Consider the following 12,418-nt stretch of genomic DNA (forward strand, 5'->3'; position numbering starts at 1 on the left):
ACACCAGAGAGTCTACATCAGAGAGTCTACACCAGAGAGTCTACACCAGAGAGTCTACACCAGAGAGGGGTCTACTGCTTCAGATTTACACCAGAGAGTCTACACCAGAGAGTCTACACCAGAGGGTCTACACCAGAGAGTCTACACCAGAGAGTCTTCACCAGAGAGGGGTCTACTGCTTCAGATTTACACCAGAGAGTCTACACCAGAGAGTCTACACCAGAGAGTGGTCTACACCAGAGAGTCTACACCAGAGAGTCTACACCAGAGAGTCTACACCAGAGAGGGGTCTACTGCTTCAGATTTACACCAGAGAGTCTACATCAGAGAGTCTACACCAGAGAGTCCACACCAGAGAGTCTACATCAGGGAGTCTACACCAGAGTGTCTACATCAGAGAGTCTACACCAGAGAGTCTACACCAGAGAGGGGTCTACTGCTTCAGATTTACACCAGGGAGTCTACATCAGAGAGTCTACACCAGAGAGTCTACACCAGAGAGTCTACACCAGAGAGTCTACACCACAGAGTCTACATCAGACAGTCTACACCAGAGAGTCTACATCAGAGAGTCTACACCAGAGAGTCTACATCAGAGAGTCTACACCAGAGAGTCTACACCAGAGAGTCTACACCAGAGAGGGGTCTACTGCTTCAGATTTATACCAGAGAATCTACACCAGAGAGTCTACACGAGAGAGTCTACACCAGAGAGTGTACATCAGAGAGTCGTCTACACCAGAGAGTCTACACCAGAGAGTCTATACCAGAGATGGGTCTACACAAGAGGGACTACACCAGAGAGTCTACACCAGTGAGTCTACATCAAAGAGTCTACATCCGAGTGTCTACACCAGAGAGTCTACATCAGAGAGTCTACACCAGAGAGTCTACACCAGAGAGTCTACACCAGCGGGTCTACATCGGAGAGTCTACAACAGAGAGGGGTCTACACCAGAGAGTCTACATCATATAGTCTACACCAGAGAGGGGTCTACAACAGAGAGTCTACACCAGAGAGTCTACACCAGAGAGTCTACACCAGAGAGGGGTCTACCTGCTTCAGATTTACACCAGAGAGTCTACACAAGAGAATCTACACCAGAGAGTCTAAACCAGAGAGGGGTCTACACACGAGAGTCTACACCAGAGAGTCTACATCAGAGAGGCTACACCAGAGAGTCTACATCAAAGAGTCTACATCCGAGCGTCTACACCAGAGAGTCTACATCCGAGAGTCTACACCAGAGAGTCTACACCAGAGAGTCTACACCAGAGGGTCTACATCGGAGAGTCTACACCAGAGAGGGGTCTACACCAGAAAGTCTACATCAGATAGTCTACACCAGAGAGGGGTCTACAACAGAGAGTCTACACCAGAGAGTCTACACCAGACAGTCTACACCAGAGAGGGGTCTACCTGCTTCAGATTTACACCAGAGAGTCTACACAAGAGAATCTACACCAGAGAGTCTAAACCAGAGAGGGGTCTACACACGAGAGTCTACACCAGAGAGTCTACATCAGAGAGTCTACACCAGAGAGTCTACACCAGAGAGTCTACACCAGAGGGTATACACCAGAGAGTCTACACCAGAGAGTCTTCACCAGAGAGGGGTCTACTGCTTCAGATTTACACCAGAGAGTCTACACCAGAGAGTCTACACCAGAGAGTCTACACCAGAGAGGGGTCTACTGCTTCAGATTTACACCAGAGAGTCCACACCAGAGAGTCTACATCAGGGAGTCTACACCAGAGTGTCTACATCAGAGAGTCTACACCAGAGAGTCTACACCAGAGAGGGGTCTACTGCTTCAGATTTACACCAGGGAGTCTACATCAGAGAGTCTACACCAGAGAGTCTACACCAGAGAGTCTACACCAGAGAGTCTACACCACAGAGTCTACATCAGAGAGTCTAGACCAGAGAGTCTACATCAGAGAGTCTACACCAGAGAGTCTACATCAGAGAGTCTACACCAGAGAGTCTACACCAGAGAGTCTACACCAGAGAGGGGTCTACTGCTTCAGATTTATACCAGAGAATCTACACCAGAGAGTCTACACCAGAGAGTCTACACCAGAGAGTGTACATCAGAGAGTCTACACCAGAGAGTCTACACCAGAGAGTCTACTCCAGAGAGTCTACATCAGGGAGTCTACACCAGAGATTCTACACCAGAGAGTCTACACCACAGGGTCTACATCGGAGAGTCTACACCAGAGAGGGGTCTACACCAGAGAGTCTACATCAGATAGTCTACACCAGAGAGGGGTCTACACCAGAGAGTCTACACCAGAGAGTCTACACCAGAGAGTCTACACCAAAGAGGGGTCTTACTGCTTCAGATTTACACCAGAGAGTCTACACCAGAGAGTCTACACCAGAGAGTCTACACCAGAGAGCGGTCTACACCAGAGAGTCTACACCAGAGAGTATATACCAGAGATGGGTCTACACAAGAGGGACTACACCAGAGAGTCTACACCAGAGAGTCTACATCAAAGAGTCTACATCCGAGCGTCTACACCAGAGAGTCTACATCAGAGAGTCTACACCAGAGAGTCTACACCAGAGAGTCTACACCAGAGGGTCTACATCGGAGAGTCTACACCAGAGAGGGGTCTACACCAGAGTCTACATCATATAGTCTACACCAGAGAGGGGTCTACAACAGAGAGTCTACATCAGAGAGTCTACACCAGAGAGTCTACACCAGTGAGGGGTCTACCTGCTTCAGATTTACACCAGAGAGTCTACACAAGAGAATCTACACCAGAGAGTCTAAACCAGAGAGGGGTCTACACACGAGAGTCTACACCAGAGAGTCTACATCAGAGAGTCTACACCAGAGAGTCTACACCAGAGAGTCTACACCAGAGAGGGGTCTACTGCTTCAGATTTACACCAGAGAGTCTACACCAGAGAGTCTACACCAGAGAGTGGTCTACACCAGAGAGTCTGCACCAGAGAGTCTACACCAGAGAGGGGTCTACTGCTTCAGATTTACACCAGAGAGTCTACACCAGAGAGTCTACACCAGAGAGTCTACACCAGAGAGTCTACACCACAGAGTCTACATCAGAGTGTCTACACCAGAGAGTCTACATAAGAGAGTCTACACCAGAGAGTCTACATCAGAGAGTCTACACCAGAGAGTCTACACCAGAGAGGGGTCTACTGCTTCAGATTTATACCAGAGGGTCTACATCGGAGAGTCTACACCAGAGAGTCTACACCAGAGAGTGTACATCAGAGAGTCTACACCAGAGAGTCTACACCAGAGAGTCTACTCCTCTGTGTCTACATCAGGGAGTCTACACCAGAGAGTCTACACCAGAGAGTCTACACCACAGGGTCTACATCGGAGAGTCTACACCAGAGAGGGGTCTACACCAGAGAGTCTACATCAGATAGTCTACACCAGAGAGGGGTCTACAACAGAGAGTCTACACCAGAGAGTCTACACCAGACAGTCTACACCAGAGAGGGGTCTACCTGCTTCAGATTTACACCAGAGAGTCTACACAAGAGAATCTACACCAGAGAGTCTAAACCAGAGAGGGGTCTACACACGAGAGTCTACACCAGAGAGTCTACATCAGAGAGTCTACACCAGAGAGTCTACACCAGAGAGTCTACACCAGAGAGGGGTCTACTGCTTCAGATTTACACCAGAGCGTCTACACCAGAGAGTCTACACCAGAGAGTGGTCTACACCAGAGAGTCTACACCAGACAGTCTTCACCAGAGAGGGGTCTACTGCTTCAGATTTACACCAGAGAGTCTACACCAGAGAGTCTACACCAGAGAGTGGTCTACACCAGAGAGTCTACACCAGAGAGTCTACACCAGAGAGTCTACACCAGAGAGGGGTCTACTGCTTCAGATTTACACCAGAGAGTCTACATCAGAGAGTCTACACCAGAGAGTCCACACCAGAGAGTCTACATCAGGGAGTCTACACCAGAGTGTCTACATCAGAGAGTCTACACCAGAGAGTCTACACCAGAGAGGGGTCTACTGCTTCAGATTTACACCAGGGAGTCTACATCAGAGAGTCTACACCAGAGAGTCTACACCAGAGAGTCTACACCAGAGAGTCTACACCACAGAGTCTACATCAGAGAGTATACACCAGAGAGTCTACATCAGAGAGTCTACACCAGAGAGTCTACATCAGAGAGTCTACACCAGAGAGTCTACACCAGACAGTCTTCACCAGAGAGGGGTCTACTGCTTCAGATTTACACCAGAGAGTCTACACCAGAGAGTCTACACCAGAGAGTGGTCTACACCAGATAGTCTACACCAGAGAGTCTACACCAGAGAGTCTACACCAGAGAGGGGTCTACTGCTTCAGATTTACACCAGAGAGTCTACATCAGAGAGTCTACACCAGAGAGTCCACACCAGAGAGTCTACATCAGGGAGTCTACACCAGAGTGTCTACATCAGAGAGTCTACACCAGAGAGTCTACACCAGAGAGGGGTCTACTGCTTCAGATTTACACCAGGGAGTCTACATCAGAGAGTCTACACCAGAGAGTCTACACCAGAGAGTCTACACCAGAGAGTCTACACCACAGAGTCTACATCAGAGAGTATACACCAGAGAGTCTACATCAGAGAGTCTACACCAGAGAGTCTACATCAGAGAGTCTACACCAGAGAGTCTACACCAGAGAGTCTACACCAGAGAGGGGTCTACTGCTTCAGATTTATACCAGAGAATCTACACCAGAGAGTCTACACCAGAGAGTCTACACCAGAGAGTGTACATCAGAGAGTCTACACCAGAGAGTCTACTCCAGAGAGTCTACATCAGGGAGTCTACACCAGAGAGTCTACACCAGAGAGTCTACACCACAGGGTCTACATCGGAGAGTCTACACCAGAGAGGGGTCTACACCAGAGAGTCTACATCAGATAGTCTACACCAGAGAGGGGTCTACACCAGAGAGTCTACACCAGAGAGTCTACACCAGAGAGTCTACACCAAAGAGGGGTCTTACTGCTTCAGATTTACACCAGAGAGTCTACACCAGAGAGTCTACACCAGAGAGTCTACACCACAGAGTCTACATCAGAGAGTATACACCAGAGAGTCTACATCAGAGAGTCTACACCAGAGAGTCTACATCAGAGAGTCTACACCAGAGAGTCTACACCAGAGAGTCTACACCAGAGAGGGGTCTACTGCTTCAGATTTATACCAGAGAATCTACACCAGAGAGTCTACACCAGAGAGTCTACACCAGAGAGTGTACATCAGAGAGTCTACACCAGAGAGTCTACTCCAGAGAGTCTACATCAGGGAGTCTACACCAGAGAGTCTACACCAGAGAGTCTACACCACAGGGTCTACATCGGAGAGTCTACACCAGAGAGGGGTCTACACCAGAGAGTCTACATCAGATAGTCTACACCAGAGAGGGGTCTACACCAGAGAGTCTACACCAGAGAGTCTACACCAGAGAGTCTACACCAAAGAGGGGTCTTACTGCTTCAGATTTACACCAGAGAGTCTACACCAGAGAGTCTACACCAGAGAGTCTACACCAGAGAGTGGTCTACACCAGAGAGTCTACACCAGAGAGTATATACCAGAGATGGGTCTACACAAGAGGGACTACACCAGAGAGTCTACACCAGAGAGTCTACATCAAAGAGTCTACATCCGAGCGTCTACACCAGAGAGTCTACATCAGAGAGTCTACACCAGAGAGTCTACACCAGAGAGTCTACACCAGAGAGGGGTCTACTGCTTCAGATTTATACCAGAGAATCTACACCAGAGAGTCTACACCAGAGAGTCTACACCAGAGAGTGTACATCAGAGAGTCTACACCAGAGAGTCTACACCAGAGAGTCTACTCCAGAGAGTCTACATCAGGGAGTCTACACCAGAGAGTCTACACCAGAGAGTCTACACCACAGGGTCTACATCAGAGAGTCTACACCAGAGAGGGGTCTACACCAGAGAGTCTACATCAGATAGTCTACACCAGAGAGGGGTCTACACCAGAGAGTCTACACCAGAGAGTCTACACCAGAGAGTCTACACCAAAGAGGGGTCTTACTGCTTCAGATTTACACCAGAGAGTCTACACCAGAGAGTCTACACCAGAGAGTCTACACCAGAGAGTGGTCTACACCAGAGAGTCTACACCAGAGAGTATATACCAGAGATGGGTCTACACAAGAGGGACTACACCAGAGAGTCTACACCAGAGAGTCTACATCAAAGAGTCTACATCCGAGCGTCTACACCAGAGAGTCTACATCAGAGAGTCTACACCAGAGAGTCTACACCAGAGAGTCTACACCAGAGGGTCTACATCGGAGAGTCTACACCAGAGAGGGGTCTACACCAGAGAGTCTACATCATATAGTCTACACCAGAGAGTGGTCTACAACAGAGAGTCTACACCAGAGAGTCTACACCAGAGAGTCTACACCAGAGAGGGGTCTACCTGCTTCAGATTTACACCAGAGAGTCTACACCAGAGAGTCTACACCAGAGAGTCTACACCAGAGAGTCTACACCAGAGAGGGGTCTTACTGCTTCAGATTTACCCTTTGCGGTAACAGTGTTGCACTGTTATGTGGATGCTCAGCTTTATAAAAATGTTACGTCAATATTGTATGTTGATTAAGTTGATACTGCTGGTTGTAGAAGGTTTGCAGCTGTACCACATCTGGAGGAGAGTGATGGGGTATGCATGAAAACCAGTGAGAGGCTTGCTGATGACCCAAATAACCATGCTACCTTCAGTGGCTTCCTTCTCTTCCCAAAGGGAAATGAACACCATACACGTGATGAGGATAATCCTTGAATCAACAACTGCAATTTACTTTCACTAATAAATGTAAGATTGACAAATATAAAATGTGACACTTGTGTGTGATTCAATATTATATTGGCCAGTGTCTGGGGTTTCATGGATATTTAAGACTTAAACATATGGAAATAACTTCTTATCATAAGCATGAGTTTGTGGGGTTGTTCAGAGGAGTGGTATATTTTGAGACAGTAGATGGCAGCAATACCCAATAAAAAAATAAACAATCTCTGACTGCAGCTACAACTCAGAATAAGGGGTAATAAAAAAGTATAAAATACCAAGCTGAGTTAAACAATATGCTGTTACACTGTATACACTGTTAAAATAATTGTTGTGTTATTTCAAACAGCTTTTTAGCTAAACAGAGTATAATCCTGATTCCCTGCATAGGGAGAACATAACATAATTTTACGTAGATGAATATTGGATTTCATTGTAGCTTTACCTGATAGCTACTTAGGGTTACACGCAAGGTTATATGGACACACTCACACACACACACGCACGCACGCACGCACGCACACACACACACACACACACACACACACACACACACACACACACACACACACACACACACACACACACACACACACACACACACACACACACACACACACACACACACAGTCTATGGCAGTATTACCTCCAGAATATAATCATAAGCATAACATGTTGTCACTAGAAAATTAGGAAAAACCTATGTTTAAATTAGCCCCCCAAAATATTTTTCTTTCTTGTATCACAAAATCTTCTGACTAAACATAAAAGTTTTGTATAAAGAAACTGCTGTCAAACACCCTCATCACCCATATGATGTGTTGGGAGACACTGGGAAAACTGTCATGTATCCTCTGCTGGTGGGATACCCTGCAGCAGTTTGCCTTGTCTTGTTTCTCAAGTCTTATAGTACTTTTCACCCAGTCCCTTCCCTTGTGATTTTAGTCACTCTCTCTCTCTCTCTCTCTCTCTCTCCCTCTCTCTCTCTCCCTCTCTCTCTCTCTCTCCCTCCCTCCCTCCCTCCCTCCCTCCCTCCCTCCCTCCCTCCCTCCCTCCCTCCAGCAGAATTTCTGATTCCCGTCACCCAGCCTTAGATCTGTGTGTGTGCGCATAAGAGAGGGAATAGTGAGAGAGAAAGAAGGATAGAGAGAGAGAGAGAATGGAAGAGAGTTGGACAGAGTGCTGCTGAGAGGAGGGCAGTGCATCATGTTGCTGTGATGTGAGCAGGGACGCAGGAAGGAGGAGAGGGACCAAAACAAGAGAAGCAAAGAGGGAATAAACTGAGGACGGAGCTGGACTACATACCTAGTCTGAGGGAGCCAGATTAGCAGTGACTCAGAGCTTTTGGAATATTAACCACCAGAGAATATGGCTTTGCACCACTGTTTGCCTGCATAGTGCATATTCATGTCAGTTTATGTGTGCCACCGAGGGACTGAAGGGAGAAGGAATTCAACCTTATTATAAGAGAGTCTCTCAGTGCCCCCCTCCTCAAAGACTTGAAGCAGAGGAGCACAGAGGGGGACAAGGTGGTAAGGGGGCTAGGGGGACCCCCACTGCACCAAGAACACCTAGGACAAAGTGAGTGGAACCACAGCTAGACGCAGGGCTTGACAAACGCTAACAATGGTAAGTCACCTGAACATGTTAAGTGACCCCGTCAAGATTGAGTGTGACGGTATGGCACAGGTTTCGTATTGCTCTGTTCTGGATATAAATTAGGTATCAGTAATCTAGTGGCGATGAAATGACACAGTTTACCCCTCTTGCCTGTGCTAGGGAATTCATGGCAGCTTTATCAGCTGTGTCTGAAGAGGAGTTAAGGCATTCATCACTGACTGTTCCGGAGTGACATCAGATGGAGTCCGTTGGACTGTAACCAAGCGACATCCACAATGTGACAGCCACAGAGTGGTGCCTGCAGGCTCAAATTAATAGATGATCTGCCTCAAATTCTGACAGCTATGCATGAAGGGTGGGGGTGGACTGTGGGAAAAAATGTTTTTGCACACACACACACACACACACACACACACACACACACACACACACACACACACACACACACACACACACACACACACACACACACACACACACACACACACACACTATTGTCCTTGCTTTGGCCACTGAATTGTAGTTCTATGCATCAGTAAAACAAACACACATACACATACGGGTACCCTGACATTTAGTGTGTCAGTTAAATGCACACACAGCCACTGATTAATTTCCCCATGTCAGGCTTTAATGAAGTCGTTAGCATAAATGCATACATTATCCGCTGCCCAAGGTGGGCTAAATGCAGGAGAGGACAGGACAGTGTAAGAGGCTGCCCAGTGCGGGCACAGGTAACCGAGGAGACAGAGAGGGAGGTCAGCATTGGAGTCATGCTGTGACTAGATGATGTCTGAAGTGTGAGCTCTGAAGGAAACACAGCCTGGGCAGACCGTGCTGTTATGCTCGGAATATAATGAGCTAAAAGTAAACAAGGGTCATAGGAAGGACTCCAATTAGCTTGACTGTTTCTTGACTGTCATGCACCCCCATGTCCTGCTGTGTGATAACTTGGTGTCATACGGGTACTGCAGTCCAGCTCACAGTAGTGAAACAACCTCTCACACATTATATCACATAATAATGTCTCCTATTGTCAGTGTAGGTGTATAATCTCAATTAATATTTTTTTTTGTTCTAAGCTGTGGTAGACTTGAAAATATCCATTATTCATGACTATCTCCAATCTGCTATCAAAGCTTTAGACCTCTGCTTGTCCTCTATTTCTGCTGCATGTGGGCATCTTTGGCAGTTTCCTTTATGTGTACTTTGTTTGAATTCAATCGTTCTTCCCCTGTACATATTCTTTTCACAGAGTAAACATTCAAAGTGACTATAGACTTAACGTTTGAAACTTAGAGATCATAATGTGCTCTTCACAGTAAACTAACATTGACTTTCCCAATAGATGTAATGGTGAAGGTGGACACCAGCTCTCCAGGGTTTTCAGGCCTCTGAGCCAGTTGACCAGGTGATGGGGAGACGGGCGGCTGACCTGACCACTGCCGTGCCAGTACTAGGAGTTCCCGCCCTGGTGGGGGTACGTGATTGGAGGACAGTAGGAGGGGAAAGGGCCGGGGAAGTGCTGCCCCTGACATGGGGTCCCCAGTGCAGCATCGGAGTGCAGACTTCGCCTGGTGTAAGAGCCCCTCCCATCCTGCAGGGCACGCAACTAATTGGCACATTCCCTGTCCAATCAGACAGCAGGATTACTCCCAAATCCAATGGCTACATCCCAAAGGAGCCAAAGGAAGAGGAAGGAATCAGACAGACTAAGAGTGTCAGAGAAGGAGTGGTTATTGCAAAACAGAGGAGTTTAGATTCCAAGATCAAACAGGGTGTGACTTTTGAAGGGATTTCCAGTAAGCTCACAAAGAATGTGTTCTTCAACCAACGGAAAAGTGGGACTTATTGCTATGCCCGGGCAATCAAGACTAACCCACACTTATCAGGGGGCATGGGGAATAGCAAGCTCAAAGGGAGGCGGGACATGCGCTACACCAATGGCAGTGTAGTTGACTCTGAGGCTATAGGAGGGATTTGTATTGACGGCAGTGATGAGGTGGAGCCTGTCTCAACCATGTCCTCTAGAGAAGGGGACCAATCAAAACCTAAAGAGCATTCTGTGGCATATTCATATTGTGGGAATACAAAACGACTACGAGCTCCCCCACCTCTCCAAATGCCCCAGCGGATCTGCAGCCAGTGTGGAGGGAGACAGACTGTGGTCCCAGGAGCTGGAGCTGCCAGCCTGGGAGATAAGAGCCCTTCCTCTGCATGCCCTGAAGGAACAGCAGCCATGAAAGCACCTCCTTCACTCACAGACAGAAACAACCTTCCCCTTTCACATACTGAGAAAGAGAGAGACTCTGCGTTCTCTCCTCTGAGGCTTGCAGACAGGGATCGGATACAAAGCCAGTGGACACACACAGACTCTCTACCCCCCCACCCCCACTGTAATCCCCCTATTCAGAACAACAAAGACAGGAAACCCAATCTGCCTGAAAGCCCAGCGCCTGCATGGCAGAACAGAGATCTGAAACAGACTAATGGTTATGCCTCTCATCCCACATACCCCCTGCATACCTCTATCCGAGACCCAGTAGAAACCGCAGACACACCTTCACAAAAACACCCAGACATGGCAGCCAGCCTCACAAGCATCTTACACACAACGACGACGACAGTCACCAAGGCGACTATTGAACCCAGGCGTACAGAAGCCAACTTCCTTGAGACCCCATCTCACTTGAGTAAGATTCCTCGACCAACACCGCTCACACTTTCTCCCCAAATCGCCGTGGCCACAAGGCCAAACACGCCACGCACACACCGTAAGCATCCGAAGACACTCACACATCCAAACACACAACCCAAACCCTCAATCACATCTAGTCACCCTTACCCTGTAAACCCACCACACAGAACCTCTCCTCCAAGCCATGTAAACCCACCACACAGAACCTCTCCTCCGAACCATGTAAACCCATCCTGGGTTATTACATCCCCTAAGCCTGAAAACACTCCACACACAACAACGCATTCTTTCACTGCTACGACATTACATAGAAGCGCACCCCCTTATCCCACTAAACCCCCTAAGTCTCCAAAGGCACTCACAGCGGCACCACCTACCCCTGTATGCACACCGACAACAACAACACTCCCAAACACAGCTACTACAGCGACATATAGAATACTCCCTAGCCATGCTAACACGTCACACACAACTACCACGTCAGCAAACACACCATATACCGCCACTCAGGCTAACCCTTATGACACATCACATACCACATCACACACAACTACACCCACCTACTATTATACCACAATAAACACCACTACACGCCCAAAGCCTTTGTCCCATACCCCTAACCATTCAAACACATCGCACACACCTACATCCCCTTACTTAGTTTACACATCCCCCAAAACACCCCACAGTGTTGAGAACGCGTCACAGGCAACTACATCTACTCGGCGTCATCCCTCAACCACATCCCTGACTGACTGGAGACCATTGATCGTGACGCAGATGCAATACAATAAACCACCTGACCCATCAGACAGATCACATAATAAGATAACATTCACAAAGACACACGCTGAACAAACCACTGCCTACCACGCAAACACTCATAAGCGATTTGTCGTTGAACCAATAATGCACGCAAATGTATATCCAAAGCTACTGACCGTCTCCACCAGAAACACACACTGTAGCCCTGTCATCGCGTCACAGACAAACGAGGAAAGGGACACTAGAATGTCCAATGCATCAAAGGTCACTGACCTCCCAGAATGCGTCGCTGAAAAGGATGCAAACAAAGAAGGAGAAGAGCAGGGACACTTCGCCACAAACCTAAAACTTGGGTCTGAGCCTCAGATACGTTCCCACACAGAGCACATTCCCTCCAGCGCATTCCACTCACATGCAAATACCACATCCACATTCGGACATGACGGGCAGACATACACAAATGACGCTCCACCTTCCGTCACACC

Source organism: Oncorhynchus mykiss, chromosome 10 (assembly GCF_013265735.2).
Source record: "Oncorhynchus mykiss isolate Arlee chromosome 10, USDA_OmykA_1.1, whole genome shotgun sequence".
NCBI lineage: Eukaryota > Metazoa > Chordata > Actinopteri > Salmoniformes > Salmonidae > Oncorhynchus > Oncorhynchus mykiss.